At 42.5% G+C, this 21,771-nt stretch overlaps 2 protein-coding genes across 8 annotated transcripts in view; both read right to left on the minus strand.

Annotated features, from left to right (window-relative positions):
- LOC108589567 (uncharacterized protein C6orf118) overlaps nucleotides 1-21,589 on the minus strand; it is a 53,794-nt gene extending 32,205 nt beyond the window's left edge. For all 7 annotated transcript variants that reach the window (XR_004738020.3, XR_013530802.1, XR_013530801.1 and 4 more), the window contains exon 1: nucleotides 1,685-21,589. The gene's annotated coding sequence lies outside the window, so the exon portion shown is untranslated. The remainder of the gene's footprint in view (nucleotides 1-1,684) is intronic.
- The window catches only part of LOC144581639 (uncharacterized), a 46,648-nt gene continuing 46,161 nt past the window's right edge, over nucleotides 21,285-21,771 (minus strand). The window contains exon 7 of the mRNA XM_078365963.1: nucleotides 21,285-21,586. The gene's annotated coding sequence lies outside the window, so the exon portion shown is untranslated. The remainder of the gene's footprint in view (nucleotides 21,587-21,771) is intronic.

Consider the following 21,771-nt stretch of genomic DNA (forward strand, 5'->3'; position numbering starts at 1 on the left):
CGGGTCATGGGCCTTAAAATAAAGAGCTGAGTCTGGATGGTCAAGGCTCTAATCTAATTACAGGAGACCCTAAAAGCAGAGAAGTTTCCCTGGCAAGAGTCAGAAGGGAGAGGTGGAAGAAAGGGGGTCAGGGAGGTTGCAAGGAGAGGAAGCTTCAAGGCTCACTGGATCCCGGGTGGAAGCCACAGGCCAGACGGAAGGAGGTTTCTTAGAGCCAGGGCCCCTCCTGACAACCGGCAAGTCCCCCACCACAAGGACAGGGTCAAGCCAGCAAGTCCACTGGGCCTGGAAGAGGTTCTTCCCCAGAGCCCCTACAAAGCAGCAGAGCTGACCTTCCCATCTAGTTCAGCCTGGTGAGAGCTTCAGCTCTCTGTATACAAAGAAGAAAAAGACAACTCCCCAAGGACTGAAAGACCCCTTTTCAAAATAATTCCCACTGTCTATGTCACAGCAGATGTGTGGGATACTGATTCACTCTGCACAGCAGCCTGGGAGGTAGGCGCCATCCCTGCCTCCTTTACAGGTGAGGAAACTGAGGCATGGGTGTCAGATGGTCAGCTGCCTCCAAGGCCCATGCTCTCAACCCACCCACTCAACGGCACATAAAGAGCACTAAATGCATTCTGACATCATACAATAAAATTTCTTTTAAATCAGTAATTTAAAATTTCTTTAAAAAATTTTTCTTGATTTAAAATTTCTTTTAAATCAAGTCGAGACTGCTTTGCTCAGTCCAGCAAGCTTTCTCTCTGCCCAAATTTTGTCTGAAGCAGTCAGTAATCCTGTTTTAGTGCCCGCACAGGGCAGGTGGTGGGAAAAGCAAAGGCTTTGAAGTTAAAAGACCTGGGCTGACCTCCCCACAGACTCCCCTTATCAAAATCACATTAACAGCCACAGCTTTCAGGGCCATGGATACTAAATAAAGTCAGAGATGGCAAAGCACTTCTGACTTGATGCATGTGGACGCCCTGAGCTTTGCAGTCATTTAGAGGAGTGCGGAAGGGCAGCATGCCGGGAAATGCTCTGAGGTGTGGCTTTTTAAGATTACACTCTGAACTAACAGCCTGAAACCCGCTGCTTTGTCCCTCCTCCTCTTCAGGTGTCCAGAGACTCCAACACACTGTGCATCCGTGCAGGTCCACACTGGATGGCTGACACACCCACATGGCACTCACCCCCAACCTTTGTACTTTGCATGCTGGTTTTAGATTCTCTGAGAAGGCAGCACAACCCCAGTCTAATCCTCATCCCTCGTGACCATGGAGCCCGCATGCAGCCACCAGAAAAAGATTTTTGGCTCAAGCCTGTAATCCCAGCACTTTGGGAGGCCGAGGTGGGTGGATCACGAGGTCAATAGATCAAGACCATCCTGGTCAACATGGTGAAACCCCGTCTCTACTAAAAATACAAAAAAATTAGCTGGGCATGGTGGTGCGTGCCTGTAATCCCAGCTACTCAGGAGGCTGAGGCAGGAGAATTGCCTGAACCCAGGAGGCGGAGGTTGCGGTGAGCCGAGATCGCGCCATTGCACTCCAGCCTGGGTAACAAGAGTGAAACTCCGTCTCAAAAAAAAAAAGAAGAAAAAGATTTTCACATTTCAAATCAGTCTTCAGAAGCCCCTCCCTCCACAACCGGACATCAAGCAAATCTCACAAGCCAACAGGAGCCGCTCCAGGCCACCTACATTCAGGCTCCCGCCCCTGGGCCATCGCTTCCTTCCCTCCAGCTGCCCAGGCTGGGCTGTAGCCATGGAAACCACAAACATTCTAAGCCCTCCTTGGCTCCCTCAGGGTGGAGCAACCAGGCACAGCCCCTGCTGTGGAACCTCCCTCCAATCCCTCCCCTCTTCTGTGTCTCCAACCTTCTTGAACAGGGAGTATTGGTGTTTGCTTGCTCCTTTTACATTTAACAGTGAAACACTTTCTGTGATCTAAACAATGTCAAAGTATCCTCGCACTCCCTGATTCCTCTCAAAGTCCAGAAGGTAAAAGATAACTGGTCTTCAGGTATCTCCTATAGAAATGTGCAGAGTGGACCCATCCAGCTGTACCTGGAGATCCAGCACAGAGTAGGTGCCAGCCACTAAGTGATCATTTAGTTGCTTTTTATTATTATCTATGTATTTTCTAGTGGGGAATTGAGATCCCGTGGGGTAATTTGCCCAAGGTCAGTTAGCAGGGAGTGGACTTTGCAGATGTGTAAGTGCACATCTGTGTGACTGCAAAGTCCATCCTCTCTCCTTAGGCTATCCCATGTGTCGAGGGAGGGAAAGGCTAGAACCCCTATCTTTGAAAACTATAATTCTGCTTATACGTCTTGCAGTCAGAAAAAGAGTAGTGGAAGGGCGATTCTACTGGCTCTTAGAAGGAACTTTGACACCAACCCTCACTACTTTCAGCTCTGAAATGAGAAAGACAGTTGTATAGGCATTGCGAGTTGTGAGGATGGAATTACACGGTTCTGTGAGTGATGCAGGCCACAGTGTCTTTTGTTGCTTTCTTTCTGTTGATGCTGCCTATTAGTTCAAACTGCACCATTTTGTAAGCCCCACACCATTCTGCAGGCCCTAGTCAAAGTGAAACATTCCACGGGGCTTCGGGCCGCGAGAAACATCCTGTCCACCACCTGCTGTTTTCATCATACCCCGCCGGGCAAAGCCCCAGCTGAGGGACATCCCCATCATATACTGCTGGGCAAAGATCCAAGGAACACCCTATCACATCCCACCCAAAACAGGGACAAACCACCTCATTATGGAACATCTCGTCAACATATTCCTGGGCAGCAGGCTATGCCCCCCGCCCAGGCCTTTAATTGCCCCAGCCTGTAAGCAGCAGAGGGCACTGGCAGTAACCTGGTGTCCCATCTCTGCAGGTCTTATTCTGGACAGAGAATCTGAATGGCTATAGCGCTGCCAATACTCTGCCTTTCTTTGACCCTCGCCTTCCCTTCAAAACCTAACACTGGACAGATACTTGAAATATGAAACTTCTGGAAACCAAGAAGTTACCAGGACCCTCACCTGCTCAGGTGGCTTCATCACCAGGTGCATTGGAATTCCACCTGTGAAAAGGCAACCGCAGGGCTTACTGCTTGTCTCTCTGCAATGTGCATGGTAGTTGAGCATCTTCACCATGACAGAAAGGTCGACATGAAGATGCCCCAGTTGCCTGAGGATATCTAAGTGTGGGCACTAGAGAGGAAACACTGTGTGCCCCTCCCCTTCAGTTCCTTATGAAGTAGGCTCACAGGGGCAGCAGTCCAGGTTCTTAGACAAGCAACTACTAGGGATGAAGAAATGAGTCTCTATACTCAGAATCCCTTAGTAAATTACTGCATTTTATAAGTTCTAAAATAGCCCATGGTTTCCACACTGTGCAGCCAGGCAAAAAGGTGACAATAGGTGTTCTCCGCTTTTCTTTCGCAGATGAGCAGGAGGGACAGAGGGCCCCTCTGCAGGCCCTGGGAAAGACAGTGATGAGGAGCGAATGCCCCGCGAGAGCTGCTCGCCTCTGGGGTTCAGCCTCCGCTACCCTCACTCCTGCTCCTTGGCACAGACATGAACTTGACTCATTTTACTTGGAATTGCAGAGTACTGGGTTAGATCAAAAGAAAATAGTACTTTTCAGGACCTCAGTTTCTCCCAAGTCGCCACTTATGGCAGAACGCAAATGTAGTTAAATAAATTCATCCACTCCTTCCTTATATGCTACCAAGTTCAGAAAGCCAATGACCAAATCAATATCAGGCCTTAAAAGCCCACTTGTGGCTCTCCTGTTGGCAAAAATTTCATCAAAGCATTTGCGGCAGAAACACACTTAATCACGATGTTATCAGTGTAGTGAATTGATGTGCCAGGAACACACTGGCTCTTCAGTGAGGTCAGACTTCTACGTAGAAATGGCCAGGAACTGCTCAGCAGGCAAATTGCTCCTGCAGATGTTTCGATGACTATGGCTGCTGTTTTGCTTATCCACCCTAGATAGCACTTGAACACATCCTAAAACACTGGGCCACTGGATGCAACCCAAGGGTGAAACCACCATTCTACCATACCAACTAATCCATGCATCCACCTGTCCTTTCATCCTACCCCTCATTCCAGAGAAAAAAAATTAAAAATAAAAAAGCATTGTCTACTACTGTTTCTTTGCTAAGACTGCAGAAATGCACAATTAATTCCCTACTTTAGGGAATGGAGAGGAGACAGGTGGGGAGTAAAATGCAGCGTGATGTGAGCAGCAGCGGAGGAGGGCGTGGAGCGGCAGAGGGAGGAGGGAAGGATTCTCATCTCATGGGCTGCGGAGGCTTCCAGGGAGACCACCTGTTCTAGGGGTGCAAGATGGGCGAGCGGGATTCCTTATCAACTATGGCGGTTGGGGAACATCGGTCAGAAGAACTGATGGGTTCCAAAAGGGAAGAGGTCACAAACAAGTGATTCCACTTGCTGCTTTTCAACTATTGGAATCTGCTATGCAGAAACAAACCAACTTGCAGTAAAACATCTTAGTGCTTCCTGAGCTCTGGAGAAACTGAATGATGCTTTTAAGAAATTTTAGATAGACTGCAAACCAAATGCTGGCCTGGCAGGAGGATGCGGAGTTGGGGGTGGGATGAGAATCCTGGGATGGGCAGGAGCAGAGTCAGGAGGGAGTTTCAGTTTGGCCCTGAATATGGCTGACGAGTCATCAAGAGTCACTGAAAAGTGTTTTACAGAGCGGGGTATCACTGCTTTCTATTCTAGAGAGACAGCTGTTGCTGCACTTCATAGAGGGTGAAGGGAACAGCACTAATGGCCAAGAATGACATCTCCAGCTCTAGGCACATAAGGAATGGTGGCCGGCAATGACACCCCAAATTCTCCACCTTCCTCTTTGATGTGTCAAGAAAAAGCCTCTTACCCAAGAGAGCTCCTGGGCTCTCTTGCTTTCTCAAGGGCCCCGGTTCATTGGTCTGTTTCTCTCTCTCTCTCTCTCTCTCTCTCTCTCTCTCTCTCTCTCCTCTCTCTTTCTCTCTCTCACATCATTCATCCTTGCTTTTCAATAGGAACATTTCTATCAGAAAACTAACATGCTCATTTTTCTCATCTCAAAAACACATAAAAACAAGACTTTTGCGCTGACCCCACACCTGTCTAAGGCAGGTATTCCACACAACAGATCCACATCAAAGCCTGTCACAAGAAGGGAAGCCTGGCCCGCCTGCCAAGGAGGAGGAAGCTCGAAGCCCTTGCCCTGCCTGCGTTCTCTGTGAGGGGGTCTCCTACAGCACTGTTATCTGTGGCACAGGCGGGCTATTTCTACTTATCCCAAAGCTTCTCCTCTGAAGCCTGTGTTTTGCCCTAACGGTAATTTTCTGTAATATAGCTTTATTTTTGAGTGGCATTTGAGGGCAAAATAACTATAATCCCCTGAGAGTTTGAAAAATCCATGAAGAAATGATGCAGAAAGAATACACCTCTTGAGGGGCTCCCTAAAATCCATCCCCACTCACTGCCTACCCAACAAGCCCCTTTCCTCCTTTGGAAAGTAAAACAAGCCTTCATTCAATGACATTTGTACATAAAAACTGCATTTCTTTCCAACATGCTGTTTATCACTCATCTACACCTGTTTCCAAAAGCTCCATTATTTTTTCAAGTGTGAAAATGGTTTGGGCAACTTGGGTCAGGGCAGGAGACATCCTGATTCCCTCATTAAGTGAGAGGTAGGTGGGTAATGAAAATGTCCCCAGCACATCCCACACCCTCTGGCCACTCTCTTCAGAGACTACCCGTCTGAGCATATGCTTACGACTTCTCTCAGACAGCCTGTGTAGACAAGAAAATTCACTCCCACCATCTCTCCGTCCTTTCTCTTCCACAATGACTGTGTGCCACTCCCACTCCCTCCACCTTGCCTTTTTTGTCTTGAAAATGTATCTTTTTTTGAGATGGAGTTTCATTCCTGCACAGGCTAGAGTGAAATGGCACTATCTCAGCTCACTGCAACTTCCACCACCTGGGTTCAAATGATTCTCCTGCCTCAGCCTCCCAAGTAGCTGGGATAACAGGTGCGTGCCATTACGCCAGGCTAATTTTTGTATTTCAGTAGAGATGGGGTTTCACCATTTTGAGCAGGCTGGTCTTGAACTCCTAACCTCAGGTGATCTGCCCACTTTGGCCTCCCAGAGTGCAGGAATTACAGGCATGAGCCACCGTACCCGGCTGAAAACATATCTTGGAAATCATTCTGTTCCGGTACATAGAGTGCCTGACTTTTTATATGGCTGGGCAGTGTTCCATTGTATGGCTGTACTGTGATTTATTCCATCCAGAGAGCACCTGATGGACATACACGCTGTTTCCATTCTTTTGCTATTAAATCCCACTGCTGGTCCTTGGGTCACTTCCTGTGTGTGTGAATCTGTGGGTGAACACAAAGCTTGAGTACCTGGGGTGGAATCACCGAGTTTGTGCCCATGTGATGTTGAGAAAGAGCATCACATTGTTCTCGGAAGGGTTATTCCAGTTTACTCAATCCCAGCAGTAATGAGAGTGCCTGCTTCTCCACCTCTTCACTACCAAATAGCGTTATCAAACACAACGTTGCCATGCCTTTTGATCTTTGCCAATACAAGGTTTCCAACAAATGTCAGAGAGAAGGAAAATCTACAATAAAACTGAAGGAAAAAAACCCTAAGGTGTCATAAACATATAAGTGCAGCGGTGAGTCTTACTATTTTACATAAGATGACCAGCAAGGCCTATATTTGTTTCTTGTGGCTGCCATTATAAATAACCATAGACTTAGCAGCTTGAAAGAAACACCAATTTGATGGGAAGAAACCAGTGCAAAAAGGATCAAAACATCAAGTCCAGAAAAAAAAAAAAAAAAAAAGAAACACCAATTTATGACTTTGCATTGCTGGAAGTCTGAAGTCTGGCTAAAGCCAGGTGTGGGCAGTGGGAAGTGGGCAGGCTGCTTCCTCCTGGAGTGTGCTAGGGAGGGTCCCCTTGCTTGCCCTTTTCAGCATCTAGAGGCTTCCTGGTTCCTGGTTCCCGGTCCCTTCCTTCTTCTACAAAGCCAGTGAGGCTGGGCAAGGCTTTCTCATACCACATACACCTTCCTGCATCTCTGTTCTCTGATTTTCTTTTTTTTAATTTTTTGAGATATGGGTCTCACTCTGTCCCCCAGGCTGGAGCGTAGTGGTGCCATCTCCGCTCACTGCAACCTCCACCTCCCGGGTTCAAGTGATTCTCCAGCCTCAGCCTCCCAAGGAGCTGGGATTATAGGCACTCATCACTACCACACCTTACTAATTTTTGTATTTTTAGTAGACACAGGGTTTCACAATGTTGTCTGGGCTGGTCTTGAACACCTGAACTTAGGTGATCTACCCACCTCTGCCTCCCAAAGTGCTGGGATTGCTGGCATGAGCCACTGCACCTGACCTGTTCTCTGTACAAGGAACCCTGTGATGGCACTGCACCGGCCCAGATAGGCAGGCTTGTCTTCCTATTCTTAGGTCAGCTGATCAGCATCCCTGATCCCCTCTGCAGAATGAGGGACCATATGCCTGCCACCTAGGTGACAAAATAAATACTCCAACTTGCTTGTCTGTCTCCCTGTCCACCTTTTGTGCTGAAATATTTGAGACAGTAGTAAAGTTATGAGTATTTACCCCTAAATAATTCAGCACTGAGCATGTCCACTAAAATAAAGACATTCTCCTTCAAAACCAGACCATTGTTACTTAAGAAAATCAAATCATGACCAGCTGTCTGCTAATACCCAGCAAATATTCACATTTTCCTAATTTTCCACAAAATGACCATTTATATAGCTGTGTTTTCAAATAAGAATCCATATGTTTGGTTATTACATTTATTTATTTATTTATTTTTAAATTTTACTTTACGTTCTGGGATACATGTGTAGAACATGCAGGTTTGTTACATAGGTGTACATGTGCCATGGTGGTTTGCTGCACCCGTCAACCCATCATCTAGGTTTTAAGCATCTCATGCATTAGGTATTTGTCCTAATGCTCTCCTTCCCCTTGCCCTCCCCCGATCCCTCAATAGACCCTGGCTTGTGATGTTCCCCTAGCTGTGTTCATGGGTTTTCAGTACTCAGCTCCCAGTTATAAGTGAGAACATGTGGTGTCTGGTTTTCTGTTCCTGTGTTAGTTTCCTGAGGATCATGGTTTCCAGCTTCATCCATGTCCCTGCAAAGGAGGTGAACTACTTCTTTTCTATGGCTGCATAGTATTCATGGTGTATATGTGCCACATTTTCTTTATTCAGACTATCCTCTTTTTAACAACTTTCTTTATATACATACAATGCACCCAACTACAGTGCATGATCGCTGGTTTTCATGATCGTCAGAGAGTCCTGCTCTTTTCACTTTAAACAGTTATACTTAAAAAAAAATTATATTGACATTTTTAAAAGACCAGGCTGGTTGTCTTATATCCTGTCTACTTTTGGTATGTGTCTGATTATTTCATTCTGTGCTGTGGTTGAAATTAAATTGGTTGATTCTATATCAATCAATAAAATGGAAGTTTGGTCCAAGGTTCAGTTGTTTATAATTAGGTTGAGTAGTTTGCTAAGGCTTCACAGGTGATGATCTGTGATTTCCACTGATGAGGCAGGAGAATAAGGTCTGGAGGCAGAGAACATAAGGCTGATTTACCCACATCAACTGTGATGGGAAATATCCCCTCCATAGGGCGTACACCAGGTAACCAACAGAAAACTCTAGAGGGTATTTAAACCCAAAACAATTCTGTAATGGGGCTCTTGAGCCCCTATGCTCAGGCCCACTCCCACCCTGTGGAGTGTTCTTCCATTTTCAATAAATCTCTGCTTTTGTTGCCTCATTCTTTCCTTGCTTTGTGCATTTTGTCCAATTCTTTGTTCAGTACACCAAGAACCTGGACAGCCTGCACTGACTGGTAACACTATCAGTGATACAAAATTAGATCAGCTCACCCCTGAGTGGGTGGACGGCCACCATGTCCTAAGCTTTCCCCTTTGCTATTAGTGGGGATGCTGCAGAGAGACACCGGACACCTGAAACTCCCCAGTTCCCCGAGTACCTGCCACCTCCATTCATGCTCCTTGCCTGAATCCTTAAGCCAAGGGAGTTTGCCAATGGCCACTTCTTCCACACTGATGACTATCATTTCTTCCATATTGTTAAGATGTCATTCTGAAAAACAGTTTTCCCTCATCAATTTGGTACATAACCTCCTAAATGGGGAAATATTTTATTCTACAATTACTGCTTTTGAAGTAAGGAATTGGTGTAGGAGTCACCTCTAAAACCACCTATTGAATTTATTTCTTTTTATTTTGAACATTATTATAGATGTAGATTTTCTTTTTTAATGTACTAAAAACAATTATAGTAATTATTCTTCTTCATAGGTTTATTGAGAATGTATTCAACATACTATAAAATTCACCTTTTAAAAGTATACAATTTGTGGTTTCTGATCTATTCACAGAAATGTGTAGCCATCACCACTATCTAATTTTAGGACATTCTCATCATCCTAAAAGAAACCCTACACATGCGCAGTCCCAACCCTAGTCCCAGCCCTGGGAACCATTCGTTGACTCTTCTGTCTCTATGAATTTTCCTATTCTGAACATTTTACATAAATGTGGCCTTCCACGACTGGCGCCTTTCACTGAACAGAATGTTTTCAACATTCATCCATGTCGTGGCATGTATCCATTATTGAGGGTTTTATAAATCATATTCCATTGTATGGCTGGGCCACTTTGGAGTGTCCATTTACTCTGGTGATGGCCACTTAGATTCTTTCCATTGTTTCCATGAGTAACACTGCATGAACATCCTTGCAGAGGTTTCAGTGTGGGCATGTGGACATATGTTTTTACTCATCTTATGTATATACCAAAAAGTGGAATAGCTGGGTTATGTGGAAACTCAATTTTTAACATTTTGGGGAAATGTTAAAAACTGTTTTCCAAAGTGACTGCACCATTTTGCAACCCCACGATGTATAAGGGTTGTGATTACTTCACATCTTCACCATTTGTGACTGTCTTTTTTTATTTTAGCCATCCCAGTGGGTGTGAACTGGTATGTCATTGTGGTTTTGATTTTCATTTTTCTGATAACTAATGATGTTGAACACCTTTTCATGAGTTTACTGGCCATTTACGTATCTTCTTTGGAAAAAAGTCTATTCAAACTCTTTGTCCATGTTTTTTAATGGGGTTATTTGTCTTCATTATTGGGCTGTGAGAGCTCTGTATATATTGGATATGAGTCCTTTATCGCATGTAGGATTTGCAGATATGAGCTGTCTTTTTACTTTTTGATGGTTTCCTTCAACTTGCAAAGGATTTTAATTTTAATGAAGTTTCTAATTCTTTTGTTGCTTGTAGTGTTGTTGTCCTAGCTAAGAAGTGGTGGCAGACCCCATGGTCACTTGGGTCAGGTTTCTGCTAAACTGCCATCTCATCCATCAGAGGTGTCTATCACTGTCCATCAACCTCTGTCCCTTCCCTTGCCCCATTTTTTTTTCATTGCTGTTGCCATCACCTGACACTTTCCATAATTATTGCATGTCCATCATCTGTCTTTCTACTCAAGAACACACACTCTTTGGCAGCAGTTTTTAATTCCTGTTGTGCGTGGCTAGATGCCCGGTGGCTGGGATAGAGCGAGGCTTGTTAAGTATTCTCCACAGCTGAGGAAATGATAGGCAGGCAAAAGACAAGGCAACTGGCCCATAGGCAGAGCTGCAGCACACAATGCCACCTCCTGTGAAGCAAGGAAATCGGGCAGCTGGGCTTCTCTTGAGCACATTGGAGGAATGCAAAAGAAGCAACAAAACGTAACAAACCCCAAAGACAAAACAAGCATTGTTATTAAAGACGATGTGTCCAAGGAAACTTCGTGAATTGGAAATTATTTTATGAATAACAGTAAGTATCCCAGCAGAAGACAGCAGCATCCCTGGTGCAATAGTGAATTTCATACATCAACTTGACTAGAATACAGGACATCCAGATATTTGATTAAATACTATTCTGGCTGTGCCTGTGATGGTGTCTCTGGATGAGATTAATATTTGAATGAAAGTAATGTCTTTATCAGCTTGGACTGCTGTAACAATAAAACCATAAACAGTGTGGCTCATCAATTATAGAAATCCACTTCTCATGGCTCTGTGGGCTGGAAGCCAGAGGTCAGGATGCCATCACGGTCCAGTGTCAGTGAGGGTACGCTTCTGGACTGCAGTCATCTGACTCTCCCTGTATCCTCACATGACAGAAAGAGTGAGCTAGCTCTCTGGCCTGCTCTTACCATCTCTACTCTCATGCTTAATTACCTCCCTAATGCTTCTCCTCCAAATAGCATCATATTCAGGATAATAGTTCAGCACATTAATCTTTTTTTTAAAATTGTACTTTAAGTTCTGGGGTACATGTGCAGATCCTGCAGGATTGTTGCATAGGTACACACATGCCATGGTGGTTTGCTGTCTCCATCCCCCCATCATCTACATCAGGCATTTCTCCCAATGTTATCTCACACACAACAGACTCCAGTGTGTGATGTTCCCCTCCCTGTGCACATGAATGTTTTCTCAAAGGGGTCTCAAAGGCTCAGACCCTAACAGGTAGAATGAGTAAAGCAGGCTGCCATCCATGAGCTGGGCCCCAGCCAGTCTGTTGGAGGACTGAATAGAATAAAAGAAGGAGCGGGAGAAAATCTGCTCTCTGCTGGAGCTGAGATATCACTCTTTTCTGGCTCCTGGACTGAGAATCACACTGTTGGCTCTCTGGCTCTTAGACCTGTAGACTCTGATTAGAACTCCCAGCAGCTTTACTGTGGCTCCAGTTCACAGAGGGCAGATGGTGAGACTTATCATCCTGTTACTGTGTGAGCCAATTCCTTAAAATAAATCTCACTCTCTCTTTCTCTCTCCTGAGATCACAGACAATACGTATATAGAGAAAGAGAGAGTACGAGAAAGCTAGTACACCTGGTTAGATCCAAATGGACGATGAAGGTTGATATGGTTCGCTTGCGTCCCCATCCAATCTCATCTTGCACTGTAACTCCCACAATTCCCACATGCCATGGGAGGAACACCGTGGGAGGTGACTGAATTATGAGGGTGGGTCTTTCTTGTGCTGTTCTTGTGATAAAGAATGAGTCTCACAAGATCTGATGGTTTTAAAAATGGAGTTCACTGCACAAGCTCTCTCTTTACCTGCTGCCATCCACGCAAGACGTGGCTTGCTCCTCCTTGCCTTCTGCCATGATTGTGAGGCCTCCCCAGGCATGTGGAGCTGTAAGTGCATTAAACCTTTGCCTGTATAAATTATCCAGTCTTGAGTTTGTCTTTATTAACAGCATGAAAATGAACTAATGCAAGGTTAATAGGCCATTGAATCATTGGATAGGTGTAGTACTTTTCTTCTGAAGGAAAAGCAAGTCTTAGAAAAAAAATTAGCAATTCCTTTACTGATGAAAAGGTAGCCACTGATCATACATGAATAATAGCACCTCACTGTGACTCAATACTGTAATGCATATACTTACATATTAACTCTACAGTAAATTCTGTGTCAGTCCCATTGCATAGTCAACAGTCACCAGCTCCAAGTTAAGGAAATCTCTAGCTACTAGAAGAAAGAATGGGAGAGGCAGAATTGGCTACACCAGTACAGCAAATATAGAAGTCACTGGTCTCAAATGCAAGTGTAAAAATTAACTACTTTCATTTATTTATTTTTATTCATTTATTATTATTATACTTTAAGTTCTGGGGTACATGTGAAAATCATGAAGGATTGTTACATAGGTATATATATACCATGGTGGTTTGCTGCATCCATCCCCCTGTCATCTACATTAGGTATTTCTCCTAATGTTATCCCTCCCCAATTCCCCCACCTGCTGCTATCCCTCCCCTGGCCCCCCCAACCCCCCAACAGGACCCAGTGTGTGATGTTTCCCTCCCTGTGTCCATGTATTCTCACTGTTTAACACCCACTTATGAGTAAGAACATGTGGTGTTTGGTTTTCTGTTCTTGTGTCAGTTTGCTGAGAATAATGGTTTTCAGCTTCATCCATGTCCTGCAAAGGACATGAACTCATCCTTTTTTATGGCTGCATAGTATTCCATGGTGTATATGTGCCACATTTTCTTTATCCAGTCTATCATTGATAGGCATTTGGATTGATTCCAAGTCTTTGCTATTGTAAACAGTGCCACAATGAACATACATGTGCATGTGTCTTTATAACAGAATGATTTATAATCCTTTGGGTATATACTCAGTAATGGGATTGCTGGGTCAAATGGAATTTCTATTTCTAGATCTTTGAGGAATCTCCACACTGTCTTCCACAATGGTTGAAGTAATTTACACTCCCACCAACAGTGTAAAAGTGTTCCTATTTCTCCACATCCTCTCCAGCATCTGTTGTCTCCAGATTTTTTAACGATCGCCATTCTGACTGGTGTGAGATGGTATCTCAATATGGTTTTGATTTGTATTTCTCTGATGACCAGTGATAATGAGCTTTCTTTCATATATTTGTTGGCTGCATAAATGTCTTCTTTTAAAAAGTGTCTGTTCATATCTTTTGCCCACTTTTTGATGGGGTTGTTATTTTCTTGTAAATTTGTTTAAGTTCTTTGTAGATTCTGGATATTGGCCCTTTATCAGATGGGTAGATTGCAGTTTTTTTTTTCCTATTCTGTTGGTTGGCAGTTCAATCTAATGATAGTTTCCTTTGTTGTGTGCAGAAGCTTTTAAGTTTAATTAGATCCCATTTGTCTATTTTGGCTTTTGTTGTCATTGCTTTTGATGTTTTAGTCATGAAGCCTTGTCTATGCCTACATCCTGAATGATTTTGCCTAGGTTTTCTTCTAGGGTTTTTATGATGTTAGATCTTATGTTGAAATCTTTAATTCATCTGGAGTTAATTTTTGTATAAGGTGTAAGGAAGGGATCCAGTTTCAGCTTTCTGCACATGGCTAGCCAGTTTTCCCAAAACCATTTATTAAATAGGAAATCCTTTCCCCTTTGCTTTTTTTTTTTTTTTTTGGTCAGGTTTGTCAAAGATCAGATGGTTTAAGATGTGTGGCATTGCTTCCAAGGCCTCTGTGCTGTTCCTCTGGTCTATATGTCTGTTTTGGTACCATGCTGTTGTGGTTACTGTAGCCTTGTGGTATAGTTTGAAGTCAGGTAGTGTGATGCCTCCAGCTTTTTTTTTTTTCCCCCTCTTAGGATTGTCTTTGCTATGTGTGCTCTTTTCTGGTTCCACATGAAGTTTAGACTGTTTTCTTCCAGTTCTGTGAAGGTCAATGGTGGCTTGATGGGGATAGCACTGAATCTATAAATTACTTTGGGCAGTATGACCATTTTCATGATACTGACTCTTCCTTACCATGAGCATGAAATGTTTTTTCATCTTTTTGTGTGCTCTCTTATTTCCTTGAGCAGCGGTTTGTAGTTCTCCTTGAAGAGGTCCTTCACATCCCTTGTTATTTGTATTCCTAGGCATTTTACTCTCTTTGTAGCAATTGTCAATGGGAGTTCACTCATGATTTGGCTCTCTGTTATTAGTGTGTAGAAATGCTTGTGATTTTTGCACATTGATTTTGTATCTTGAGACTTTGCTTAAGTTGCTTATTACCTTAAGGAGATTTTGGGCTGAGATGATGGGAGTCTTCTAAACATACAATCATGTCGTCTGCAAATAGAGACAATTTGACTTCCTCTTTCCCTAATTGAATACACTTTATTTATTGTTCTTGCCTGATTGTTCTGGCCAGAACTTCCAATACTATGTTGAAAAAGAGTGGTGAGAGAGGGCACCCTTGTCTTGTGCCAGTTTTCAAAGGGAATGCTTCCAGTTTTTGTCCATTCAGTATGATATTGGCTGTTGGATTGTCATAAATAGCTTTTACTATTTTTAGATACATCCCATTGATACCTAGTTTATTGAGTTTTTAGCATAAAGGGCTGTTGAATTTTGTTGAAGGCTTCTCTGCATCTATTGAGATAACCATGTGATTTTTGTCTTTGGTTCTGTTTATGTGATGGATTACGTTTATAGATTTGCGTATGTTAAACCAGCCTTGCATCCCTGGGTTGAAGCTTACTTGATCATGATGGATCAGCATTTTGATGTGCTGTTGGATTTGGTTTGCCAGTATTTTATTAATGATTTTCGCTCACTGTTCATCATGGATATTGGCCAGAAATTTTCTTTTTCAGTTGTGTCTCTGCCAGATTTTGGTATCAGGATGATGTTGCTCTCATAAAATGAGTTAGGGATGAGTCCCTTTTTTTGTATTGCTCGAAATAAGTTTCAGAAGGAATGGTACCAGCTCCTCTTTGTATCTCTGGTAGAATTCAGCTGTACACATATGAGGACCTGGACTTTTTTTTGGTTGGTAGGCTATTAATTGCTGTCTCAACTTCAGACCTTGCTTTTGGTGTATTCAGGGATTCAACTTCTTCCTGGGTTAGTCTTGGGAGGGTGTAAGTGTCCAGGAATTTATCCATTTCTTCTAGATTTACTTGTTTATGTGCATAGAGATGTTTGTAGTAATCTCTGATGGAGTTTGTGTTTTCTGTGGAAACGATGGTGATATCCCGTTTATCATTTTTTACTGCATCTATTCGATTCTTCGCTCTTTTTTTATTAGTCTGGTTAGCCATCTGGCTCTGGGATTTATCGATTTTTTGAAGGGTTTTTTGTGTCTCTATCTCCTTCAGTTCTACTCTGATATTATTTGTATTCTGCTAGCTTTTGAATGTGTTTGATCTTGCTCCTCTAGTTGTTTTAATTGTGACGTTAGGGTGTCCATTTTATATCTTTCCTCACTTCTTATGTGAGCATTTATTGCTATAAATTTCCCTCTAGACACTGCTTTAAATGTGTCCCAGAGGTTCCAGTACATTATGTCTTCATTCTCATTGGTTTTGAAGAACATCTTTATTTCTGCCTTCATTTCATTATTTCATTCAGGAGCAGGTTGTCCAGTTTCCATGTAGTGTGGTTTTAAGTGAGTTACCTAATCCTGAGTTCTAGTTTGATTGCACTATGATCTGAGAGACTGTTATGATTTCCATTCTTTTGCATTTGCTGAGGAGTGATTTACTTCCAATTATGTGGTCAATTTTAGAGTAGGTGCAATGTGGTGCTGAGAATGTATATTCTGTGGACTTGAGGTGGAAAGTTCTGTAGATGTCTACTAGTTCCACTTGGTCCAGATCTGAGTTCAAGTCCTGGATATCCTTGTTAATTTTCCGTCTTGTTGATCTGTCTAGTATTGGCAGTGGAGTGTCAAAAGTCTCTATTATTGTGTGGGAGTCTAATTCTCTTTGTAAGTTATTAAGAACGTGCTTTATATATCTGGGTGCTCCTATAATTGGTGCATATATATTTAGGTTAGGCTCTTCTTGTTGTATTGACCCCTTTACCATTATGTAAGACCCTTGTCTCTTTTGATCTTTACTAGTGTAAAGTCTGTTTTACCAGAGACTAGGATTGCAACCCCTGCTTTTTTTGTTCTCCATTTGCTTGGTAAATCTTCCTCCATCCCTTTATTTTGAACCTATGTGTGTCTTTGCACACAAGATGGGTCTCCTGAATATAGCACACCAATGGCTGTAGAACAAATGTGGGGACAAGGACCCTTTGGGTTAGAGTCTGTGCACCTGCTCTGGGGGTTTTCCGCCTTGCTCTTCTGTTCCCACAGTTCACACTTTGGGTGAGAGCAGGGCTGGGCCTCTTTTTTAAGACAGTCTGTTGTAAATTGCCTTCTTTCTCACACTTCTTCCTTCCTCAGTTCAGGCAACCCTCAGTGCTGGGGGCTCCTAAAAACACCTTAAGCCAGATTGTTAGCTTGTAAATACTCATGAAAACGTCTCCCAATACTTCATCTACTGTGAATTTGCAAATCGTATTTTGAGAAGGAAAAGTGGAATGCTGTTTGTTTCTTTCTCTTTGACTTAAAGTTCTGGCAGTCATCCAGGCAAGAAGTGAAGAGGAACACCATGCTTGATAACGAATGTTTTACGTGCCTTACTTTAGTCAAGATGCAACCTTTACAAACAGGCACTGAAGCAAGACACATTTCAAGACAGCAGGGAGCTGACACATGCAGTTTCAGAGCCTCAGTGGGCTCGGGTACATACCCCTAAATCCTCATTTACCAGCTTCTGAACCTCTCAGCGTTTCATTTTTTTCATTTTTAAAAGAGGGACACCAATACATATAATTCATAGAACTGTTGTGAGATTGGGCTGGGATGAGTAGAACTCAAGAGGGTCTGCAATAGTGCTTATTAGCTGTTAACCTCTATTACCACCTGGGTGGGGTGCACCTCACAGCTCAAGAAATGTGAATTCGCCAGGATTGAGCCACAGGCCATGGGAGGCAGAAGGTCACCTATCTCCCATGAGAACTGTAAGTGACATACTCTGAAGAGCATGGGATGCTCAAGGAATGGTGTGACTTTCCCAGGATTGAGCCACAGGCCATGGGAGGTAGGAAGTCACTGGAGTCCCAGCTGAGGCACTTCAGCAATGTGTTATTTTGTAGTAAGGAAGGACCCAGTAGAAGGCTGCTGGCAGTTTTCTCAGGGGAGCATGTCAAGAATATCGCAGGTGCCTTAGTCAACTTGTATTTTAAAGCAATTAAAAAAGATGAAGTTGAGCATGAGGAGGCAGGATAGCCTTCTTCAATTAACTGGAAGATTGTCAGGTGCAAACGAAGCAGACTTCTCTGTGTGGCTGCAAACACAGAACTAGTGTGTTGGAATAGAAATCATAAAGCAACAGGTTTCAGCCCAACTTCGGACAGAACTTCCTGGCAATGACAGCTGTCAACCAGTGGTCTGGGTTGAATCATGGTAGAACGTTATCCAATTCAGGAATGGTTTGTTAAATGAGCATCTATTAGAAATGGTAAGGAATTTTGCATTGGCTGATGGGAGGCTGTGCCTGTGACTTCTGAGTCCAACCCCTTATATCCCTGTTTTCACAAGCATAATCCAGTTATGCAGGAGACTTAGGAAACAGCATGGTCTGATACTTGGCTTTTTTTAGATAATGCAAAGTAAAGCAGGTAAATGTTTTCTTAATGTATATGAATATAAATATGAGTATGTTTGTGTACCTTAGTCATTCTGCATGTTAAAATGTTTGAATCTATTTTCTTTTTAATGACTTACTATGCTCCAAGGTCATCATTTTGAGCAAGAGTTCTAATTAGTGACATAGACATCACAAAAAAGCTAGACATTATCTGAATATACACAATTGCCAGCTAAGAATTTGGAAGTTGTTATTTCAAATAAATTCCTGATTTTCTAGTCACAATCTGTTGCTCTTCACTGTTGAGGAAACATCTAGCTCTGCCGTGGAAGGCGTCTTTGATTGTGGGTGAAGGATGTGGGAGAGGAGATGCATGGGGCATGCTTCTGTTTGGTTTGTCTCATCAAGCTTAGTTTCTCTTATGAGAATGGCATCAATTGTAGGCTTTTGTTTGATAAGTGTTGCTTCTGGGGATTCTTCTTGCATCAGGAAATACATGTGACGGAGAAATGTTAAAAACTCTCTTCAATGCTGTTGCATTACAGTTGATGGAAAAAATCAAAGGTATGCATGGTTATGATGAGGATTCAGATTCGAATCAGCTTTACAGAGGCCCAATCTGCAACTTGAATTACTAATTTTATGGATATATTAGTTCAGGAAATTTACTTTTTAGCACAGAATTTTATCGCAGAAAGTGAATATTTACAAAAATCCTATCTATCATATGTATAGTGCTATGCATCCAGAGGCATTCCATTAGTAAGGATTTATTGGTATTGGAGATTTCCTTTTCCTTCTGATTCACAAGGCTGTGGACATTCATATATTTAAGATCTCTTAAAAAACAAACAAAAACCTCTCACATTTACCTCTAATATGTTTAAGGTTAGGGAGAATCCAGGGACAAAATTTAACTTTTTGATCTTACATATTTATCATTTGCCTACTATCTGATGGCAAGCAGAGATAGTCAAAATAAAAACATTATTTCTTTACCAACTGTGTTTATTTTTTTGTGACAGACTCTCACTCTGTCACCAGGCTGGAGTGCAGTGGCACCATCTCAGCTCATTGCAACATCTGCATCCTGGGTTCAAGCGGGTCTCCTGCCTCAGCCTCCCAAATAGCTGGGACTACAAGTGTGCACCACCACGCCCAGCTAATTTTTGTATTCTTAGTAGAGATCGGGTTTCACCATGGTGGCCAGGATGGTCTCAATCTCTTGACCTCGTGATCCGCCCACCTTGGCCTCCCAAGGTGCTGGCATTACAGGCATGAGGCATTACGTCTGGCCTATCCAGTTTTTAAGGAATGGAAGAACGAGCTGATTTATATTTTTTCCAACATGTTTGCTTCTCTCTTCCTCTCTTTCCTTCTCTCATCCATGTATGATATATACACGTATGTATGTCTACATACATGTGTGCATCCTATATACATGTGTGTTCTACATATATTACATCCTTCCATATATATGTGTGTATACATCTAGCCACAGTGTTTCTTTCTTTAGTTATTACATTTTATATCATAGTATATAATTAAAACAGCAAATGGAGCTCCATGTAGCTAAGATGGCAACTTTCAGATGCCCAGAAGAAAAATGAACACATAGTGTTAATTTTCAAATAAGAACAGTGCTTATGTAGAGCCAACTCTGCTACAACATAAATAAACCATGTTGTAGAAGCCTCTGATTTAATTTTGCACAAACCAGGCTCATCTGAACAAAATGCCTATGGTATTAAATATGTAGAAGCATTTTTCAATTTTATTTTATTAAAAGTGATATTCCAGTTTCCTGCAATGTGAAAAGTGAGTAAGTTATCTGTTATGACTGGCCTGTCACTTCCTGAGTGAGTTTCTGTCTGATTCCTTCAGGTTAGAACAGGGTTGGAGGTTACCGTGCCATTGTGCTAAAAATCTTTAAAGTATTAATATGCACCAGAAGTGACTACCTTATAATCTCTGTAGAAAGGGGTGCAGAGTATTACTTTTGTAGTGTTCAAAACACTTACACTGCATAGTAATACTAGTCAACCAAAAAGCCATATAGAAGAAACCACAGGTTTCTATGGAGTGATTTGATCTGCGAGAAGAGTAAAGAGAACGGAAAGAAGGTCCAACATGATTGTACTACTTCCTGCTTCTGTTTCTGTGCTATGGACAGAAAGCTCATGAAATATGACCATGCGGCATGTGGAAAGAGATAAATGAGAGGTGAATGCAGCAGGTCAAAGTAAAATCACAAAAGACACATTTTATGGTTTGATGTGTAAAAAAGAAATGTATGGTACTTTAATTAAACAATGTTATGAAAAAAACCTTTCATTGTGAATGTGAGTCTAAAATTCTGCAACGACACAAAATGAAAATATAAAGAAATCATTATGAAAAATTTACACTTTATATCCATAAGAGTTGTATGTTAAAAAAATTTACAATGCCTTGCTTTTATTTTGTTCTTTATGCAAAGGGTTCAGTAAAATTGCCAAGACATCAATGAAAAAAATTTTTTAAATTGTCATCTTGGCTGCCTTGGTCTCACGCCTATAATCCCAGCACTTTGGGGGGCCGAGGCAGGTGGATCACGAGGTCAAGAGATCGAGACCATCCTGGTCAACAAGGTGAAACCCCATCTCTACTAAAAACACAAAAATTAGCTGGGCATGGTTGCGCACGCCTGTAGTCCCAGCTACTTGGGAGGCTGAGGCAGGAGAATTGCTTGAACCCAGGAAGCAGAGGTTGCAGTGAGCCGAGATCGTGCCATTGCACTCCAGTCTGGGTAACAACAGCAAAACTCCATCTCAAAAAAAAACAAAACAAAACAAAAAATTATCATCTTTTGAACTGATACTTGAGGTTCTGAGATTTGTTGTAACATATACCTCATCTCTTAAGGTCTACTTCTTTTAGTGTTAAATTTATTCATCTCAGCCCTTTAGTTTGAACTTAAACGAATATGTTTAGTCTGTCTAACTAAATTCATGAAGCTCTGAAATAAGAATTTGATGTTTTCCCATCGCTGCTTACTCTGTAACCTCAACGACATTTGTCCTGAGCTTTTGGACTACAACTCAATTACAAGTAGGTCACACATGAACATTCACGATAGTAATGTGTAAAAATTCCTATTTATAAACAACAACATCAAAGCAACATTGATGTCAGAGCCCAAGTACAATATCATAATAGTACCATTTTCAATCTTTATTAGAAAGATACAATGGAAAAGTACCCCTTCTGAAGAATTTTTGTCCATTTCCATTAAGGCCTCACCAATATCAGCCTATTAGAAAAGGCTGGTTTGCAAGTCAAATGGAGTCACCTGGCCAGTTGATTTCTGAACGTGGGGTGGTCCTGGTTGTTCAGTGTCTATGATGCCACACAGCAGAGACTGGCAGGAAGTCCTCTGCTTGACTTCTTTGCTTGATGTTACCTTCTTGAAGAGGTCTGCACCCCAGTTACCAGGTGTAGGTTCCCCTGCCCCCAAAAAAGGAAAAAACGTCAATGAATTACAATGAGGATCTGTGGGTGGGACAGCGTGTCGGGTGATCAGGGCTCACTCTTCATGTGCAGCTGCCTTCTGAGCCACAGAGGGGGATGAAATCCAAGTTGCAGTCTCCTCCCCTCCAATCACCTTCTCCCACTGACTGAGATTAACCCTA

This window comes from Callithrix jacchus, chromosome 2, assembly GCF_049354715.1.
Source record: "Callithrix jacchus isolate 240 chromosome 2, calJac240_pri, whole genome shotgun sequence".
Taxonomy (NCBI): domain Eukaryota; kingdom Metazoa; phylum Chordata; class Mammalia; order Primates; family Cebidae; genus Callithrix; species Callithrix jacchus.